Here is a 22,275-nt window from a genome sequence, read left to right as displayed (position 1 = left end):
TATATTAGACACGTCATTCAAATCTAACAGGTCTCGTGCTTCATTTGGAAACCACTGCTAACCACTCCCTATGCCACACTGATTTACTGGTTACCTACACTTATAGTGTCACACCCTGATCATTCACCTGTCTTTGTGATTGTCTCCACCCACCGCCAGGTGTCTCCCATCTTCCTCATTATCCACTGTGTATTTATACCGGTGTTCTCTGTTTGTCTGTTGCCAGCTTGTCTTGTTTGTCAAGTCAACCAGCGGTTTTGTATCAGCGCCTGCTTTTCCCCAGTCTCTCTTTTCTCGTCCTCCTGGTTTTGACCCTTGCCTGTCCTGAGCCTGCCCACCTGACCACTCTGCCTGCCTGCTGTTGTTTACTTTTGCCCCATCTCTTGATTACTGACATGAGCCTGCCTGCCGTCCTGTACCTTTGCCCCTGTTGCTGTAATAAACATTGTTACTTCGACATGGTCTGCATCTGGGTCTTACCTTATCCTGATATATAGCTAATTTCTTCACTTAGAAATCAGAGCTTGAGCACTATAAATAGGTTTCAGGTTGGCTTTCTTGGTTTGGACAACAAAGGAGGCCAATTTTGGAGAGAGAGTTAGAGGAAGAGGGGGGCGAGGACAAGGACAAGGACGAGGGGGCATGCCAGGGCTGGATACCCCACTCCAGACGCTACTTACCCCACTGTTTAGCCAGAGAAAACATCGCTTGTGATGTTGATGAGGTGCTGTGGCCAGACCCAAATAGGATGCACCCAAATAGTTTTTTTCTTTATAGTAACAAGCTTATTTGTTTATCTTCTACTGTATTTGATTTGTCTACTACTGTTCACATACTGTATATATTTGTGCGCATACATGTACGTGTGAGTGCTATGACAAACTGCCGTGGACACCACTGAACATGCAAAAGACGCAAGCTAGTGTTTTACATTTGTCACATCCATGTGTAGTTGGCGTGTATAGGAGCTAATTATTTGATGTTTTTTGTGTAGAGTTTTGATGCAAAAACACAATTTTGAGAAGAGTTAAAATAATTTTTAATTAAGTGTTTGGTTTTGCAAGAGATGTGTGACGTTTAGCATGTTGTGTGTGTATTTTGGGGTTTTGTGTGTAGAGTCTAGAGAAAAGGAGCCATAGTTTCAGAAATCATGTGTAAGCAATTGTCAAAAACTCTAAAAATGTCAACACTAATCAAATCAAACTTTATTTGTCATATGCGCAAAATACAACAAGTGTAGACCTTACTGTGAAATGCTTACTTACAAGCCCTTAACCAACAGTGCAGTTCAAGAAGAGTTAAGAAAATATTTACCAAATAAACTAAAGTGAAAAAAAATATATATATATATATAATAAAAAGTAACACAATAACACAACAATAAAGAGGCTATATACAGGGGGTACTGGTACCAAGTCAGTGTGCGGGGTTACAGGTTAGTTGAGGTAATTTGTACATGTAGGTAGGGGTGAAGTGACTATGCATAGATAATAAACAACGAGTAGCAAGTGTACAAAACAAATGTAGGGGGGATCAATGTAAATAGTCCAATGGCTATTTGATTAATTGTTCAGAAGTATTATGGCTTGGGGGTAGAAGCAAACCTCTTAGGGCTAGGGGGCAGTGTTCGGAAGTTTGGATGGCTGGCGTGCCCAAAGTAAACTATCTGTTACTCGGGCCCAGAAGCTAGGATATGCATCTGAAGTTTTGAAATAATGTCTGTGAGTATAACCGAACTGATATGGCAGGCAAAAACCCGAGGAAAATCCAGCCGAAAATATTATTTTTTAGGTCACAGGCAATTCCAATGCTAGCCTATGGGATATACAAATAAATAGGACCCATATTGCAGTTCCTATGGCTTCCACTAGATGTCAACAGTCTTTAGACAGGGTTTCAGGCTTGTTTCTTGATAAACGTAGTAGTTGTAGCTTATCCAAGGTGTCCCTCATTAGAAAAGTAGTCTTGTTGCGCGCGTGAATGAGGTGCGCGCTCTTCGTTATTTATCTTTTGAACATTCATTGTGTAGCTGGGACCCTTGGGATTGCACACAGAGGAAGAACTTCAAAGGTAAGTGATTTATTTTATTGTTATTTGTGATTTTTGTGACGCTTGTGCTGGTTTGAAAAAGTATTTTGATGTGGGGTGCTGTCCTCAGATAATCGCATGGTATGCTTTCGCCGTAAATCCTTTTTGAAATCTGACAACGTAGTTGGATTAACAAGAAGTTAAGCTTTAAAATGATGTAAGACACTTGTATGTTCATGAATGTTTAATATTACAATTTTGTTATTTGAATTTAGCGCACTCCAACTTCACCGGATGTTGTCGAATTTGATCCCGGTAACGGGATCGGATCCCTAAATTAAGGAGCCTTTTGGTCCTAGACTTGGCCCTCTGGTACCGCTTGCCGTGCGGTAGCAGAGAGAACTGTCTATGACTTGGGTGACTGGAGTCTCTGACAATTTTATGGGCTTTCCTCTGACACCGCCTATTATATAGGTCCTGGCTGGCAGGAAGCTTGGTCCCAGTGATGTATTGGGCCATACACACCACTCTCTGTAGCCCCTTACGGTCAGATGCTGAGCAGTTGCCATACCAGGCGGTGATGCAACGGGTCAGGATGCTCTCGATGGTGCAGCTGTAGAACTTTTTGGGGATCTGGGGACCCATGCCAAATCTTTTCAGTCTCCTGTGGGGGAAAGGTTTTGTCGTGCCCTCTTCACGACTGTCTTGCTGTGTCACTTTAGTAATGTTTACATACTGCTTTACTCATTTCATGTCTATGCTGTATTTTAGTCAATAACACTGACATTGCTCGTCCTAATATTTATACATTTCTTAATTCCATCATTTTACTTTTAGATGTGTGTATTGTTGTGAATTGTGACATCTTACTGCATGGTTGGAGCTAGGAACACAAGCATTTCGCTACACCAGCAATAAAATCTGCTAAATATGTGTATGTGACCAATAACATTTGATTTGATCTGATCTGATTTTGATTAGAAAAGGCACGGCACACTAGGAAATTATTGCATTTGTACTACTAATATGAAGGTATTACTGCTCAAGTTTCTTAACATTTTTTTTTTTTTAGGTAATAGGTTTCCTCAAAATGTTTGAGTAGCCAGAACGTATTCGGTTTTACAGTGTAGCCAGCTAAAATTTCGACAGGTTTTCGACATTTTCTGGGCACAGTTGAGTAGACTATAATGCTTATATGAAAATCATAAGTGGCATGCAGTCCTTAGAAATTGTAGGATCAATTGTAAATTGTCACTCATATGAAAATGGCCGACCCCCTGCTCATAGGCTATATGAGGTCATCCTTGTGGAGCGGTGCATACGTGTACTACGACAGTGTCATTGTCTCGTGTGCTTCCCTCCAAAACTGTTGCTCTGCATTCAGAGATGTTCCTTATAATGTGTACAGCCAGCTCATTTTTAAATTTGCCTGTCTGCAATATTTGTCAGGGAAGGGAAACATTCTGCGAATATCGAAGCATTGCATCAACAAGGTGTTTCTGAGAATATTGAAAAATTGTATCAACTGGGAGAATGGGAGAATGTTGAAACTTTTTGTATAAACAAGACTAGTAAAATTGCAACATAATAGCCAACGCGTAGGCGGCCCGCGAAATGTTTCCTCCCCGGCAAGCTTGTCTCTGTCTGATATTATTGTGTTGCCTACGCAGCATCTGGGTGCTTAATATATACAACAACAAAAAACAGCCCTACATCCACACTATAGCTAATTAACGCAGCAATATTTAATGACGTTTTGCCAGCAAGATTGATCTGTTAGAATGTCACATTTGAATTCGGGAAGATGGAAAAGCAAGACGAATAAGAGTGAGAGGTGGAAATGCATTATACCAGAGGCAGGTAAGCTACAGGTAAGGATGAAGGCAGACGATGATGACGTACGCCTACAGCAAGAAGTTTAAAAAAAAAATTGCCCAACTAGGTAATCATTAATTATTTACATGATCTCAATTATCATTCTGCCACTGCATGACAATGCACATTTCTTATAGCCTACAATTGTTATTGTCTATGAAGCCAAAAACAAGACGTATTTTGGGGAAATGTTCTAAATGGCAAGTTGTTCAGTTGTTTATTTTCAAACCAATAAGGCTACATTCAAATAAAATTGCACTAGTCTACTGGGCTAAATAAATTAAAATAACAATTCGGCTTTATAGCTATCACAACCTACAGTACATTCGGGAAATAAGACCCCTTGACTTTTTCCACATTTTGTTATGTTACAGCCTTATTGTAAAATGTATTAAATAGTTGGTTGATTAAATGTCGGCTCCAAACTTCCATTTAAGAATTATGGAGACCACTGTGTTACCTTCAATGTAGACATTTTTTTGTACCCTTCCCCAGATCTGTGTCTTGACACAATCCTGTCTCAGAGCTCTATGGACAGTTGCTTTGACCACCTTTCCAAATCATGTCCAATCAATTGAATTGACCACAGGTGGACTCCAATCAAGTTGCAGAAACATCTCAAGAATGATCAATGGGAACAGGATGGACCTGAGCTCAATTTCGAGTCTCGTAGCAAAAGGGTCTGAATACTTATGTTTATTATTTGTAATACATTTGCAAACATTTATAAAAACCTGTTTTTGTTTTGTCATTATGGGGTATTGTGTGTAGATTGATGAGATAAAACATATATATTTTTAGAATAAGGCTGTAACTTAACAACATGTAGAGGAGTCTGAATACTTTCCGAATGCACTGTATATGTTAATAGCAATAAAATTGCATTTGGTTTCAAAGGGTCAACAAAAAGGAGTGCTCCTCACCTCCCAATATCCAATTAAATTAACAACACCTGCCTATCAGATTACAACAAGGCTTACAAGGTCAACAACAAAAAAAGTAGACTAAAATAATTTGGTTTTTTTGGCATGCTACAAGTGGCTATGTGAACTGCTATTACAGGACTGGTAAAGGCCCAATGCACTACTTTTGTGAAATTTTCCATAAAATGCATATTATTTTATTTTTTAAATAAAAAAAAAATATATATTTTACAGAGGCAGCACCCTCAGCACCCCTACTTCCCGCGGCTATGCTTGAACCTGTCCTGCACAAGTTTTTGTTGCTGAAGCCCAAAGTTCTGGTCAGTAGCCTATCCTGGTGCACAATGCATAGCACAGTCTCCCCTACTTCTTGGGCTACGTTGACAGGTTAGAGTATCCTATAGATCTTATCGCCATCTGGTAAAACGCATGAATTTGAACCTTTTGTTCCATATTGCTTTTTACTTTACAAGTTGAACCCTTTTTCAAAACTCTTAAAACGATCTCTCACATCCATGGTTAGCTAGAGTATGGATACTGTATGGAGTGATGTAGGCTAAAGCAGTCACATAATATTGTCTCATTGGTGCCCATCAGTTCCAGATGACACCACAATACGTATTTTTTGGTAAATTTGAGTTTTGAACTGAAAACAATCCTCAGTCACTTTACTGAGCTGGAGTTCATAGATTATTTATCATCCAGCCCTATAGGCTAATGGTCATAATACAATATGTAGGAGACTTTCATTGGGCAAAACCTATTCAATACCAGTTGCTGTCAGTGGATTAAGTTCAGCCCCTCTACTGAAATATTCAGAGATGTGAGAGGAGTAAACAGTGGTCTTAGAGCAGAGAGGGTGAGACACTAGGACGCTGTAAAGTCCATGGAGAATAAGAGCACCTCCTCCCAGCTGCCCACTGCACTGAGGCTAGGAAACAGTCACCACCGATAAATCTACGTAATCAATCATTTCAATGAGCATTTTTCTACTGCTGGCCATACTTTCCACCCCGGCCAACTGCTCTGCACCCCGCATAGAAACTTCATCCAGAGTGATCATGGGCCTCTTGGCTGCATCTCTGATCAGTCTTCTCCTTGTATGAGCTGAAAGTTTAGAGGGACGGCCAGGTCTTGGTAGATTTGCAGTGATACTCCTTCCATTTCAATATTATCGCTTGCACAGTGCTCCTTGGGATGTTTAAAGCTTGGGAAATCTTTTTGTATCCAAATCCGGCTTTAAACTTCTTCACAACAGTATCTCGGACCTGCCTGGTGTGTTCCTTGTTCTTCATGATGCTCTCTGCGCTTTTAACGGACCTCTGAGACTATCACAGTGCAGGTGCATTTATACGGAGACTTGATTACACACAGGTGGATTGTATTTATCATCATTAGTCATTTAGGTCAACATTGGATCATTCAGAGATCCTCACTGAACTTCTGGAGAGAGTTTGCTGCACTGAAAGTAAAGGGACTGAATAATTTTGCACGCCCAATTTTTCAGTTTTTGCTTTGTTAAAAAAGTTTGAAATATCCAATAAATGTCGTTCCACTTCATGATTGTGTCCCACTTGTTGTTGATTCTTCACAAAAAAATACAGTTTTATATCTTTATGTTTGAAGCCTGAAATGTGGCAAAAGGTCGCAAAGTTCAAGGGGGCCGAATACTTTAGCAAGGCACTGTATCAATGATGTCGCTCTTGCTGCTGGTGATACTCTGATCCACCTCTACGCAGACAAGACCATTCTGCATGCCTTATGACTAACGAGACATGGTGTGATGAAAGAAACATACAGGAACTCAAATCCTTCTGTTCACCTGATTTAGAATTCCTCACAATCAAATGTAGACCGCATTATCTACCAAGAGAATTCTCTTCGATTATAATCACAGCCGTATATATCCCCCCCAAGCAGACACATCGATGGCTCTGAACAAACTTTATTTGACTATTTGCAAACTGGAATCCATTCATCCGGAGGCTGCATTCATTGTTGCTGGGTATTTTAACAAGGCTAATCTGAAAACAAGACTCCCAAAATTTTATCAGCATATCGATTGCGCAACCAGGGGTGGAAAAACCTTGGCTCATTGTTACTCTAACTTCCGCGACGCATATAAGGCCCTGCCCCGCCCTCCTTTCAGAAAAGCTGACCATGACTCCATTTTGTTGATCCCTGCCTACAGACAGAAACTAAAAAAGAGGCTCCCACGCTGAGGTCTGTCCAACGCTGGTCCGACCAAGCTGACTCCACACTCCAAGACTGCTTCCATCACGTGGACTGGGACATGTTTCGTATTGCGTCAGATAACAATATTGACGAATACGCTGATTCGGTGTGCAAGTTCATTAGAACGTGCATTGAAGATGCCATTCCCATAGCAATGATTAAAACATTCCCTAACCAGAAACCGTGGATTGATGGCAGCATTCGCGTGAAACTGAAAGCGCGAACCACTGCTTTTAATCAGGGCAAGGTGACTGGTAACATGACCGAATACAAACAGTGCAGCTATTCCCTCCGCAAGGCTATCAAACAAGCTAAGCGTCAGTACAGAGACAAAGTAGAATCTCAATTCAACGGCTCAGACACAAGAGGCATGTGGCAGGGTCTACAGTCAATCACGGACTACAAGAAGAAATCCAGCCCAGTCACGGACCAGGATGTCCTGCTCCCAGGCAGACTAAATAACTTTTTTGCCCGCTTTGAGGACAATACAGTGCCACTGACACGGCCTGCAACGAAAACATGCAGACTCTCCTTCACTGCAGCCGAGGTGAGTAAGACATTTAAACGTGTTAACCCTCGCAAGGCTGCAGGCCCAGACGGCATCCCCAGCCGCGCCCTCAGAGCATGCGCAGACCAGCTGGCCGGTGTGTTTACGGACATATTCAATCAATCCCTATACCAGTCTGCTGTTCCCACATGCTTCAAGAGGGCCACCATTGTTCTTGTTCCCAAGAAAGCTAAGGTAACTGAGCTAAACGACTACCGCCCCGTAGCACTCACTTCCGTCATCATGAAGTGCTTTGAGAGACTAGTCAAGGACCATATCACCTCCACCCTACCCGACACCCTAGACCCACTCCAATTTGCTTACCGCCCAAATAGGTCCACAGACGATGCAATCTCAACCACACTGCACACTGCCCTAACCCATCTGGACAAGAGGAATACCTATGTGAGAATGCTGTTCATCGACTACAGCTCGGCATTCAACACCATAGTACCCTCCAAGCTCGTCATCAAGTTCGAGACCCTGGGTCTCGACCCCGCCCTGTGCAACTGGGTACTGGACTTCCTGACGGGCCGCCCCCAGGTGGTGAGGGTAGGCAACAACATCTCCACCCTGCTGATCCTCAACACTGGGGCCCCACAAGGGTGCGTTCTGAGCCCTCTCCTGTACTCCCTGTTCACCCACGACTGCGTGGCCACGCACGCCTCCAACTCAATCATCAAGTTGCGGACGACACAACAGTGGTAGGCTTGATTACCAACAACGACGAGACGGCCTACAGGGAAGAGGTGAGGGCCCTCGGAGTGTGGTGTCAGGAAAATAACCTCACACTCAACGTCAACAAAACTAAGGAGATGATTGTGGACTTCAGGAAACAGCAGAGGGAACACCCCCCTATCCACATCGATGGAACAGTAGTGGAGAGGGTAGCAAGTTTTAAGTTCCTCGGCATACACATCACAGACAAACTGAATTGGTCCACTCACACAGACAGCATCGTGAAGAAGGCGCAGCAGCGCCTCTTCAACCTCAGGAGGCTGAAGAAATTCGGTTTGTCACCAAAAGCATTCACAAACTTCTACAGATGCACAATCGAGAGCATCCTGGCGGGCTGTATCACCGCCTGGTACGGCAACTGCTCCGCCCACAACCGTAAGGCTCTCCAGAGGGTAGTGAGGTCTGCACAACGCATCACCGGGGGCAAACTACCTGCCCTCCAGGACACCTACACCACCCAATGTTACAGGAAGGCCATAAAGATCATCAAGGACATCAACCACCCGAGCCACTGCCTGTTCACCCCGCTATCATCCAGAAGGCGAGGTCACACCTACACCACCCGATGTTACAGGAAGACCATAAAGATCATCAAGGACATCAACCACCCGAGCCACTGCCTGTTCACCCCGCTATCATCCAGAAGGCGAGGTCAGTACAGGTGCATCAAAGCTGGGACCGAGAGACTGAAAAACAGCTTCTATCTCAAGGCCATCAGACTGTTAAACAGCCACCACTAACATTGAGTGGCTGCTGCCAACACACTGACACTGACACTGACTCAACTCCAGCCACTTTAATAATGGGAATTGATGGGAAATGATGTAAATATATCACTAGCCACTTTAAACAATGCTACCTTATATAATGTTGCTTACCCTACATTATTCATCTCATATGCATACGTATATACTGTACTCTATATCATCGACTGCATCCTTATGTAATACATGTATCACTAGCCACTTTAACTATGCCACTTTGTTTACATACTCACCTCATGTATATACTGTACTCGATACCATCTACTGTATCCTGCCTATGCTGCTCTGTACCATCACTCATTCATATATCCTTATGTACATATTCTTTATCCCCTTACACTGTGTATAAGACAGTAGTTTTGGAATTGTTAGTTAGATTACTTGTTGGTTATTACTGCATTATCGGAACTAGAAGCACAAGCATTTCGCTACACTCGCATTAACATCTGCTAACCATGTGTATGTGACAAATACAATTTTATTTGATTTGCATACATCTGGCCCTTCTTTGGACACTGTGTTAACAAACCTACAAACATGCTTCAATGCCATACAACACTCCTTCCGTGGCCTCCAACTGATTTTAAATGCTAGTAAACCTAAATGCATGCTCTTCAATTGATTGCTGCCCGCAAACGCCCGTCCGACTAGCATCACTACTCTGGACGGTTCTGACTTAGAATATGTAGACAACTACAAATACCTAGTTGTCTGGTTAGACTGTAAACTCTCCTTCCAGACACATTAAGCATCTCCAATCCAAAATTAAATTTAGAATCGGCTTCCTATTTCGCAACAAAGCCTCCTTCACTCATGCTGCCAAATATACCCTGGCAAAACTGATTATCCTACCGATCATTTACAAAATAGCCTCCAACACTCTACTCAGCAAATTGGATGTAGTCTATCACAGTGCCATCCGTTTTGTCACCAAAGCCCCATATACTACCCACCACTGCGACCTGTATGCTCTCGTTGGCTGGCCCTTGCTACATATTCGTCGCCAAACCCACTGGCTCCAGGTCATCTATAAGTCTTTGCTAGGTAAAGCCCCGCCTTACCTCAGATCACTGGTCACCATAGCAACACCCACCCGTAGCACGCACTACAAATATTTCACTGGTGATCCCCAAAGCCAACACCTCCTTTGCCCGCCTTTCCTTCCAGTTCTCTGCTGCTAATGACTGGAACAAATAGCAAAAATCACTGAAGCTGGAGACTATTATCTTCCTCTCTAACTTTAAGCATCAGCTATCAGAGCAGCTTACCAATCACTGTACCTGTACACAGCCCATCTGTAAATAGCTCACCCAACTACCTCATCCCTATACTGTTCTTTTTGGTTGTTGTTGCTCTTTTGCACCCCAGTATCTCTACTTGCACATCATCATCTGCACATCTATCACTCCAGTGTTAATGCTAAATTGTAATTATTTCACCTCTATGGCCTATTTATTGCCTTACCTCCCTAATCTTACTACTTTGCACACACTGTATATATACTTTTTCTATTGTGTTATTAACTGTAAGTTTGTTTATCCCATGTGTAACTCTGTGTTGTTGTTGTTTTTGTCGCACTGCTTTGCTTTATCTTGGACAGGTCGCAGTTGTAAGTGAGAACTTGTTCTCAACTGGCCTACGTGGTTAAATAGTGGGCATCAAGATTAAATAATACAATTCATGACAGCACAGTCATTCAGGACATTCAGGATATATATATATATATAGAGATCATATGTGAATGTGTTGGTGCCTAACTCTCGATTCATCCACGTGATAAAGCTAAAGCAGGCTGCTCTCAAATCAGCCAGGGCTCTTTGGGCTCATTACAAACTGTTGAGGTCACCCATAACTCAACACAGTGGGTTATCGACACTCAGTTGTCATGCACCTCTTAAATTTTGAGATTTTGGAAAAATATAGTGACATAGTGTTTAGGCTTCACTGTAAGAGTAACAACACATTTTCACAGCTGTAACTGGACGAAAGTACCACAAATAGCCAAATGTGAATTCACCTCACTTCTTTTGAACCAGCCCAGAACAACAGAACGTTCTATATTTCCACTGAGATTAATTCTACATCACCCAGTTTGTGGACACTGACAACTTGCTGACCAACCTGCGGGTGCTGACGGAGATGATGGCAGAGAACTCAACGGTTGCGACGTCCATTCAGCGCCCTCTACTTCTGGTGTGGCATGACCCCCACAGGTACATCCTTCATTCATCTTCATTTATTTCACTCATTGGCACCATTTCTACACCTCCGCCTTTTTTATTGGCCCACTGCTGGCCCCCTTCTCGGGAAGACAACTTTATGGTTTGTTGCCATCCGAATGTTAATTCAATCTGAAGCATTGCACTTGTCTGTCTGGCTCTGTTAGTGTTATGATGAGTAAGGGTATTGTCAGAGGGCAGGAAAACAGATGGAGCCAATTTCATGATTTGCCTTCTGCCATCTTGCTTCACACCACCACTCCCTTGGCACTGTCCCTCAGTGTTATGTGACCGTATGGCTAGCTCTTCTGTCCTTTCCCAGTTTCATTTGAGTTTTGCTGGTTTGTTTGCCACTTCAGCGGGATTTGCATTCCGTTTTCTATCTATGACATCAATATTAAATTCAATTAGCGAGTGTTTTTTTTTAATGTAGACGTCAACAATGTTTGTAACGCATGATAATTTATACAATTAATGCTAATTAAATGTGTTTCCTTTTTGATTCATTGTATTACATCATGCTCTTTCATGTGTGCTCAATGCCCACCATTGTATTTGAAGACTTGAAATATGCAAATGACCAGGGAGGATATTTTTGAAGTTTTTTTTTTTCATTTCAAGGGCTACATAAAATGTCATAGTGGGGCCTGATTTGGCCTTTGGGCCACTTCTTAATGCTCAATTTAGTCTACTGCGTCTCTGCTTGCCCTCTCAGGCTTACTACAAGTGCACCCCAGAGTACATCCACATCAGAAACGGGAAGAACCATGGCTGCTTCGGTGTTCCCATGGTGCACTCTACCTTCCTGGTGGGCTTGAGGCAGGGCGCCGCCCGGGCGCTGGCCTTGCACCCGCCACACCACGATTACACCTTTCCCCTGGATGGCATCATGGTGTTCGCCTTCTCTGCGCGGCGGGTAGGTCAGACATGGAGTCGTAAGGAATTGTGTTTAAATGCACTGTTCATTACTGCATATTGAATGGGGGTCAGATCTGGGCTTAAATAGCATTTCTTCCTGCTTTCTTTCTGGTACAATACACACAACAGAATAGTCCCAAATGTGCAAACCCCACCTACAGTATCTGCCACTCCAGGCATACTCAATCAAACATGCAATACATGTAACGTGTATGTGTCTAATGTATTAGGTTATATTATGACCCGGTGATTCCGTGCAGATGTACATACAGTGCCTTGCGAAAGTATTCGGCCCCCTTGAACTTTGCAACCTTTTGCCACATTTCAGGCTTCAAACATAAAGATATAAAACTGTAGAAGAATCAACAACAAGTGGGACACAATCATGAAGTGGAACGACATTTATTGGGTATTTCAAACTTTTTTAACAAAGCAAAAACTGAAAAATTGGGCGTGCAAAATTATTCAGCCCCTTTACTTTCAGTGCAGCAAACTCTCTCCAGAAGTTCAGTGAGGATCTCTGAATGATCCAATGTTGACCTAAATTACTAATGATGATAAATACAATCCACCTGTGTGTAATCAAGACTCCGTATAAATGCACCTGCACTGTGATAGTCTCAGAGGTCCGTTAAAAGTGCAGAGAGCATCATGAAGAACAAGGAACACACCAGGCAGGTCCGAGATACTGTTGTGAAGAAGTTTAAAGCCAGATTTGGATACAAAAAGATTTCCCAAGCTTTAAACATCCCAAGGAGCACTGTGCAAGCGATAATATTGAAATGGAAGGAGTATCAGACCACTGCAAATCTACCAAGACCTGGCCGTCCCTCTAAACTTTCAGCTCATACAAGGAGAAGACTGATCAGAGATGCAGCCAAGAGGCCCATGATCACTCTGGATGAACCTCAGAGATCTACAGCTGAGGTGGGAGACTCTGTCCATAGGACAACAATCAGTTGTATATTGCACAAATCTGGCCTTTATGGAAGAGTGGCAAGAAGAAAGCCATTTCTTAAAGATATCCATAAAAAGTGTCGTTTAAAGTTTGCCACAAGCCACCTGGGAGACACACCAAACATGTGGAAGAAGGTGCTCTGGTCAGATGAAACCAAAATTGAACTTTTTGGCAACAATGCAAAACGTTATGTTTGGCGTAAAAGCAACACAGCTGAACACACCATCCCCACTGTCAAACATGGTGGTGGCAGCATCATGGTTTGGGCCTGCTTTTCTTCAGCAGGGACAGGGAAGATGGTTAAAATTGATGGGAAGATGGATGGAGCCAAATACAGGACCATTCTGGAAGAAAACCTGATGGAGTCTGCGAAAGACCTGAGACTGGGACGGAGATTTGTCTTCCAACAAGACAATGATCCAAAACATAAAGCAAAATCTACAATGGAATGGTTCAAAAATAAACATATCCAGGTGTTAGAATGGCCAAGCCAAAGTCCAGACCTGAATCCAATCGAGAATCTGTGGAAAGAACTGAAAACTGCTGTTCACAAATGTTCTCCATCCAACCTCACTGAGCTCGAGCTGTTTTGCAAGTAGGAATGGGAAAAAAATTCAGTCTCTCGATGTGCAAAACTGATAGAGACATACCCCAAGCGACTTACAGCTGTAATCGCAGCAAAAGGTGGCGCTACAAAGTATTAACTTAAGGGGGCTGAATAATTTTGCACGCCCAATTTTTCAGTTTTTGATTTGTTAAAAAAGTTTGAAATATCCAATAAATGTCGTTCCACTTCATGATTGTGTCCCACTTGTTGTTGATTCTTCACAAAAAAATACAGTTTTATATCTTTATGTTTGAAGCCTGAAATGTGGCAAAAGGTCGCAAAGTTCAAGGGGGCCGAATACTTTCGCAAAGCACTGTATGCAACAGAGAGTACTATGGGTATCTGCCACGGCCCCCGAAGTAACAGCAAGGTTAGGAGGAGGTGGAGAGATTTAGCCACACCATGACTGAGGCTCTGAGTGAGACGAATCCTGTCTTACATTTCTGCACAAATCTTGGAATGACATTAACGCATGATTTCCACAAACGTTCGAGCAAGGTCTGAGCATTCTGATTTAGTATAGGATATTCTCTCTCTCTCTCACACACACCCCCCTCACTATCTTTAAATATATCCCTCCACGCTTACCTTCTACATCCTTTCGTGCTTTCCCTACGCCTACAGACCAGTGCCTGTGAAGCTGTTACGACTCCCCTCACTTTAACAGCCTTGTCAGAATGCCCACTCCTCCGTTATAGCTCACTAGCTATCTCTTTCTCTCCTTCATCACGCTCCCTCTCTTGAGAAAATCCCCGAAATTGTCATTAATGAGAGACTGAGGAATTCCTATGGAAATCATAGATGGCCAATGTCTTAACACAGTGTGATCTGCTTTTATTTAATAATAAGAGTCTAATACATATATTTTTCTTCAAATCAAATGTATTTCTCTAAAGCCATTTTTACATCAGCAGATGTCACAAAGTGCTTATACAGAAACCCAGCCTAAAACCCCAAACAGCAAGCAATGCAGATGTAGAAGCACGGTGGCTAGGGAAATCTCTCTAGAAAGGCAGGAGCCTAGCAAGAAACATAGAAAGGAACCAGGCTCTGAGGGGTGGCCAGTCCTCTTCTGGCTGTGCCGGGTAGTGATTATAAGAGTGCATGGCTATATTGTTCTTCATGATGTTCAAAAGTTCATATATGACCAGCAGGGTTGAATAATAATCAGAGTGGTTGTAGAGGGTGGAACAGGTCAGTACCTCAGGAGTAAATGTCAGTTGACATGTCATAGCCAAGCATTCAAAGGTTGATCATGAAGCATTACAAATACATGCACCATACACCTAAACCTGGAAAAGATTGGATTTGATGAGGTTCTGAGAATGCCCTTACAGTACATCCACTGTATACTGTGTCTTTAGTCATCCACTGTTATTCATTTCATACGAATCATGAGAAAGGGGATAAAGGATGGAACTGTCTATTCTCCCCACCTTCATTCTATATCTTTCGGATTCATCCGAAGCGGCGCTTTGTGCGGCGGGATCGAATGCTGAGCACCCTCTCCGTTCTGGGCATCCATATTACACTGACAGTGGTGGTGGATGGCAAGTACGACACCACAACCAAAAAGCACATTACGTAACGCCTGCACCTGTTACTTCAGAAGGGAATAAAATAAATTGCCTGCTATCCATACTGAATCCTCACTCCACTCCACTATTGCTCCAATTAGTGAAGCATGGATTCATAAAGACCGTGAAACTTCGATTTATTATCTATATCGTAATCTTCCTTTGATCTTTTCTTCAAACGTTTGTGCTACATTTTGTCTGATAAAGAACAGGTGCCAATGCTGCACAGTTGCAAACCTGAAGTAAATCTAGACCTAAGCACCTGGGCTGGGTTTGAACATTTGGAATGATGTTTACTAATCTTTTATTTTCTTCTCTTTTGTTCAGAGCTCTGAACACCTCCCAGCTGCAGGCACTGGGCATAGACATGTTGCCTGAGTACAAAGACTCGTATTCGGGGGGGGGGGTGTCCTGACTCGGCTGCTTCCTCAGTCACTACAACATCTGGAAACAGGTGCAAATCTAGTCTATACATGCAAATCAATTCTATACACCTGCAAAACATTGCATACAAATCCTAATAAACATTGATAGCTGCTACTTTTATTGATTGTCTTAAGGATCTGTAACATTGCTCAAACTACTTTACTACAACTAGTTTGTTACTTGATAGATGGAAAGATACAGGATACAATACATGACCAAAGGTATGTGGACACCTGCTCGCCAAACATCTCATTACAAAATCATGAGCATTAATATGGAGTTGGTCCCCCCTTTGCTACTATAACAGCCTCCATTCTTTTGGGAATGCTTTCCACAAAATGTTGGAACATTGCTGCGGGAACTTGCTTCCATTCAGCCACAAGTGCATTGGTGAGGTCGGGCACTGATGTTGGGCAATTAGGCCTGGCTCACAGTCGGCCTTCCAATTCATCCCAAAGGTGTCCGATGGGGTTGAGGTCAGGGCTCTGTTTCAGGCCAGTCAAGTTCTTCCACACTAATCTCGACAAACCATTTCTGTATGGACCTCACTTTGTGCACGGGGGCATTGTCACACTGAAACAGGAAAGGGCCTTCCCCAACCTGTTGTCACAAAGTTGGAAGCACAGAATCGTCTAGAGCGTAATTGTATGCTGTAGCATTAAGATTTTCCTTTACTGGAACTAAGGGGCCCGAACTATGAAAAACAGCCCCAGACCATTATTCCTCCTTCACCAAACTTTACAGTTGGCACTATGCATTAGGGGAGGTAGTGTTCTCCTGCCATCTGACAAATTCAGATTTGTGAAGCGTGATTAATCACTCCAGAGAACACGTTTCCACCAGCAGACGCTTGGCATTGTGCATGGTTATCTTAGGCTTGTGGCGGCTGCTCGGCCATGGAAACCCATTTCATGAAGCTCCCAACAAACAGTTATTGTACTGACGTTGCTTCCAGAAGCAGTTTGAAATTCGGTAGTGAGTGTTGCAACCGAGGACAGACAATTTTTACGCGCCACGCACTTCAGCACTCAGTGGTCCCGTTCTGAGGTCTACCACTTCGTGGCTGAGCCGTTGTTTCTCCATGACGCTTCCACTTCACAATAACAGCACTTACAGTTGACTGGGGCAGCTCTAGCAGGGCAGAAGTTTGATGAACTGACTTGTTGGAAAGGTGGGATCCTATGACTGTGCAACGTTGAAAGTCACTTAGCTCTTCAGTAAGGCCATTCTACTGTCAATGTTTGCCTATGGAGACCGCATAACTGTGTGCTTGATTTTATACACCTGTCAGCAACGGGTGTGGCTGAAATAGCCGAATCCACTCATTTGAAGGGGTGTCCACATACGTTTGTATATATAGTGTAGAAGGCGATGTAAATTGTTTTAATGTATAAAGCATTTGGAGATTCGAACCTTGGGTCAGTGGCCTTCCTGTGGTGAATGTCACCCTCTAGATGTTGAAACAGGGACTGCAGCATATGCTGGTGCTGGAGTACGATGTTCGGACCAAGCAGCGGTTTCGCAGCAGACTGGTGACCATCATGGAGAATGTGGACCAAGAGGGACTGGATTGGGATCTGATGTGAGGGCTGATTGGCTGCACACACACATGCGAACACACCCAGATAGACAGACAGCGCAGCTCAATAGTCTAAAATGGCTTATTTTTCTAGGAATACTTAAAACAAATGGAACAAGGTTGAAGCGTCTCCCTCAGCTACAGAGCATTCGGAAAGTATTCTGACCCCTTCCCTTTTTCCATATTTTGTAACGTTACAGCCTTATTCTAAAATGTATTCAATTACAATTGTTTTCTCGTCAATCTACACACAATACCCCATGATGACAAAGCAAAACAACATTTTTTTGTTGTTGAAATTGTTGCAAATTTATACAAAATAAAGAACGTAAATATCTCAATAACATAAGTATTCAGACCCTTTACTCAGTACTTTGTTAAAGCACCTTTGACAACGTTTACAGCCTCGATCCTACTTGGGTATGACCCCACAAGCTTGGCACATCTGTATTTGGCGAGTTTCTCCCATTCTTCTCTTCAGATCCTCTCAAGCTTTGTCAGTTGGATGGGTTGCGTCGCTGCATAGCTATTTTCAGGTCTCTCCAGAGATGTTCGATCGGGTTCAAGTCCGGGCTCTGGCTGGGCCACTCAGGGACATTCAGAGGAGTCTGAATACTTTCCGAGGAGTCTGAATACTTTCCGAATGCACTGTATGTGGGGCATAAGCGGCTAGGGGTGAAGCAGCCAAAGCGCTGGGTGGAGGGGGTCTGTAACCCGGTACACCCTGTTTACTCCCACTGGACTTGGTCTATACCCTCTCCCTGCAGAGAGGCAAGAGCCTCCTGGGGGGCCCTTTGCAAGATGCTGCCTGTGGATGAATACCTGCCTTTCATGTTCAATAAGCACCCAAGATGAGTTCCAGTGGTTGGACAAAGTATATTTTCATACAGGCTTTTTTAACTGCAGTGTTCACTCTTTTTCACACTATCTTTCTCCAGCAAGCACCTTATTTAGCAAGTAGATGCTTGTTGAGTGATATTTGCCCGTGTAAACCCTGTGTTTGCTGATCTTAAAGGAAAACTTCACTCAACAACTATCTTTTGGCATTTTGTCATTAGTCTACTGTTGCTACTGTCCCAAAATGTATTGCATGTCAGTAGTCAAGATATTGGACTATCAAGATGCAAAGTGTCACCTGCCACATCATCATGGTGATGCGTTTTGTGACTGTATCAACAATGGACGAATTATATAAATACCAAGTAGTTTGAGTGGATTTTTCCTTTAAGAGACCAGATAGTGACCAAAACGGTGCTAACAATATGGTGATGGTTCCAGTTGATTGTTTCCTTGCTCCACAAGGGGAAGGGGTTGTTTTCAGACCGGGCACGTCTGAAAACGACTGTCCTTGCCCTCAGAGAGGAGTAGAGGGACGTCCTATGCCCCCCGGGCGTCGCCAAAAGAAGGAGGCATGCCTCCACCCTTGCCCGCCAGCATACACAGAGATTAACTCTATCCATCAGCCAGCTCTCTCTCTCTCGAACCATCTGGTTTCACAGCGCCTCAAAATGGAACTTGAATGGGAGTCTAATGGCAGGAGCTGCAAAAACAGCCGCCGGTTTGACCGTTTTTTCCCTGATTGCTTAGGGACTATCTTTGAAACTGCAGGCATTTTTTTCAAAACTCGACACACTAACCGGAACACCTTACACCAAACCAGCAAAACATGATACAAGCAAACAATTCTTGCAAAACTCTTCAAACTCTTTTAGAAAATTGTGTTTTTGCGTCAATACAGTACACACAAATCATCATTTGTATAAGCACACGAAGCATCAACTAGGCACTGATAGCTTAAATGGAAAACACTTGTGGCTTTTTCTGTGTGCAGGGCACGGCAGTTTGCAATAAAGGTTTGTCATACATGTAGTAAACACACATACACACAGGTATCCAAATGTGTAAAGTATGGATGTGTACTCCGAACATAACACACTATCAATACAAATAAGGGACAAAAGTATATATTTTTTCTCTCTCCAAATGTTCCAACACTCCTCAAGCAACAAAAGCGCAGTAAGAAGAAAACAAAAACATTTGTGCTAGAAAGAAAAAAAATATTATATATATATATTTTTTTGCCTTTGTGGGTCTGACCGTAAGACTTCATCCACATCACATGCGATGTTGTCTTGAGCTAGGCAGCGTGAAAAGTAGCGCCTGGAGTGTCGTGCAGTGTTGTATGGGCCTAGGATCGCATGATGGTGAAGGACGCCGTTTTGACATTGTTATGTTGCCACCACGTTGTCCCGGGGACGTTGATGATGACACGGTGTCCGATGATATTTCTGCCGCAGCCCCTTGTTATTTGCAAGGTTGAAACCTGCCTCGTCCACATATATTAGCTCATCATGCACTGCAATCTGCTTCTAGCTCCACGACTCTCTGAAAGAGACGAGACAAAACAATGTAGCACAGTACGGAAAGACAGGGATCAGTCAATATGATGTAGCATCACACACTTCTAGATCCAGTACATATTCATATCTCAGTTGATTTACACAGTCTGAGTTTCTTTCGAAAGGGAATCGGTACAGCTGCTTCATCCTAATTATATTGTGTTTCAGTAGACGAGACAGTGCAGAGACTCACTCTGTTGACGTTTTGGAATATGGTGTTATCTGCCATTATGTGGTCCTGCACTTCTCTGAGTCTGATGCAGTTATTTGCAATGACCATATTTACAATGTGGGTCTCCTGCTCTGAACAGTCGACCTCTTCCACCAGATACTGGTTTTCTTGCACTTCTGTAAAAACATTTGAATGGTTTCAGTGATAGATCCTTCTCATTATGAAAGTACAGTACATATTACTGTACCAGTAAGACTACAGCACTTAGTTACTTACCGGTTTTCATTTCGAAATATCCAGATGATACCTGCAACAGTATAGCGGCTCAGATTTGGTTGAACCCGTTGCCCAGCCTCCCTCATGCTCATCCAATGGTTGACAACATGGTCAACCACAGTCACTCTGATTTCATCCGTTTTTGTGTTCCTGACTCCCCTTCCTCTTCCCCGTCCTACTTCACCTCTTCCTTCTCCTCCTCTTACTTCTTCACCTCCTCGTCCTCCTCTAGTTCTCCCCCCTCTTACTCTCTGTCTAATATTGGCCTCCATTGTTGTCCCAAACAAATGTTTACCTGTGGCCTATTTAGTGCTCAAGCTCTGATTTGTAAGTGAACTCATGATCTAAAAGGGTTTTCCCGTGTCAATGATGGAAAGGCAATTGGCGAAATAGTGTAGCAATGTAGAGACCAATGTTTACAGTTTTGCTAGAGGTATGTTATTAAATTGCAAACTGAGTGTAAAGCAGTGAGTTGAGTTTCCGGCTTTGAAAAACGTGTGTTCTAAATCTACAAAGCAGAGAACGTGCATTCAGTTTGGCACACTTGGTTATTGCTTTGGCTACAAGTGTTAATGGTTTCAGAGAACACTGCATTCAGTTTGGCACACTTGGTTATTGCTTTGGCTACAAGTGTTAATGGTTTCAGAGAACGTGCATTCAGTTTGGCACACTTGGTTATTGCTTTGGCTACAAGTGTTAATGGTTTCAGAGATTGTGCTTCAAGAATCACTGTTGGTGTTTAAGCATTCAGAAAAAAATTGAATTGGCTGATCTCTCAGAGCATCACCATCTAGCGCAACCTACCCCATACATTGTGGACTTCAAAGCGCAAGCGATTTAAACAAGGAAGTGAATTTGGAAAAGCTGAAAGTAGGCTTACGCATCTTAGAAATTGTTTTCACAAATAAACATTTATATGCCCGAACTCAGAATCAATTGGGCTTCCCCAAAATAATATTATTGTGAAGTCACATCTAATGCAACTATTGCAGGCTCGATCCCTCTCCGTTGCCACTAGCTTCCACAGCCACAAAAGTCAAAATTGGCTCTGTCAAAAGTTCCAAACAGTCACACATTGTTACCAGGCTCTATGCCCCCACAATCTGAGCCAGGGGCCAAGGTTAAGGTCACAAACAATCATCCCAAAATGTATTGTGTAACTCATTGAAGTTACTTATAGATGGTGCTGAGCAATTAGTGCTTTTTGAGGTTGGTTCGATTATTTAAAAAAGAATTAAGATTTTTCGATCATTTAAAAAAAAAACATCAAATGCATCATGCATCACATAATAAAAATAATTCGTAAAAGTCCCATGATTGCTGATCACTTTTTAACCATCAGTTATTCACATGACTTTAATAACATATTTCAGTTGTGTATATTACACTTGTTTTATTTGATGACTTATTTAATTCCAAGTCATCTCATCTCAAAATCACTACTTTAGCAGTTCTTCGAAGTAAATAAGGCATATTTTTATGACTGCTGAATACCAATATCTTACGAAGCAACTGCTCTCTATGTATCTCCTCAACACAGACTGGACATATAGCCGCGCAGTGAATTATGGTCAATGATCACATTTGCTGTGCTAAACTATGTACAACATTGGCCTGTTGGAAACTACAACTCCCTACTACATTGCACAGTACAGGCATGATTTGATTTCTTTCTAGAGAAACTGCAGTGCAATGTGCGCATTGAGCTCACAGAAACAAACAAAGAAATACTAATAATTGAACCAATGTTCATGAATTAGTTGTTTAAAAAGCGAAAAATAACAGACATTCGGTTAATCGCTCGGCACTACTTATAGATGATTTGGACAAAGCGTAAACAATACTAATATAGGAACCATTGATTTGCATTGTGCCACAGATGCAAATAAATTAGCAGTGGCCAGGTAAACAACCAAAGCATGCATTCCTTTCATATCATACTTCGTCTATAGACTGCTTACAGGGTAAGAAACCCAATGCAATATTGTCATTCGAATTATCCATTTCAAAAAGGGATTGATCAAATGTTCCTTA

The 22,275-nt window shown here is 42.6% G+C and overlaps 1 pseudogene; it reads left to right on the top strand.

Moving 5' to 3' along the window:
- The first annotated feature begins 5,095 nt into the window (after positions 1-5,095).
- LOC110530932 (procollagen galactosyltransferase 2-like) lies at positions 5,096-21,918 on the top strand (annotated as a pseudogene).
- Positions 21,919-22,275: the final 357 nt, after the last annotated feature.

The sequence above is a fragment of the Oncorhynchus mykiss genome, chromosome 8, assembly GCF_057628025.1.
Source record: "Oncorhynchus mykiss isolate SJ-2025 chromosome 8, ASM5762802v1, whole genome shotgun sequence".
Taxonomy (NCBI): Eukaryota; Metazoa; Chordata; class Actinopteri; order Salmoniformes; family Salmonidae; genus Oncorhynchus; species Oncorhynchus mykiss.
Note: the sequence above shows the minus strand (reverse complement) of the source record. Positions and strands in the feature narration are given on the sequence as shown.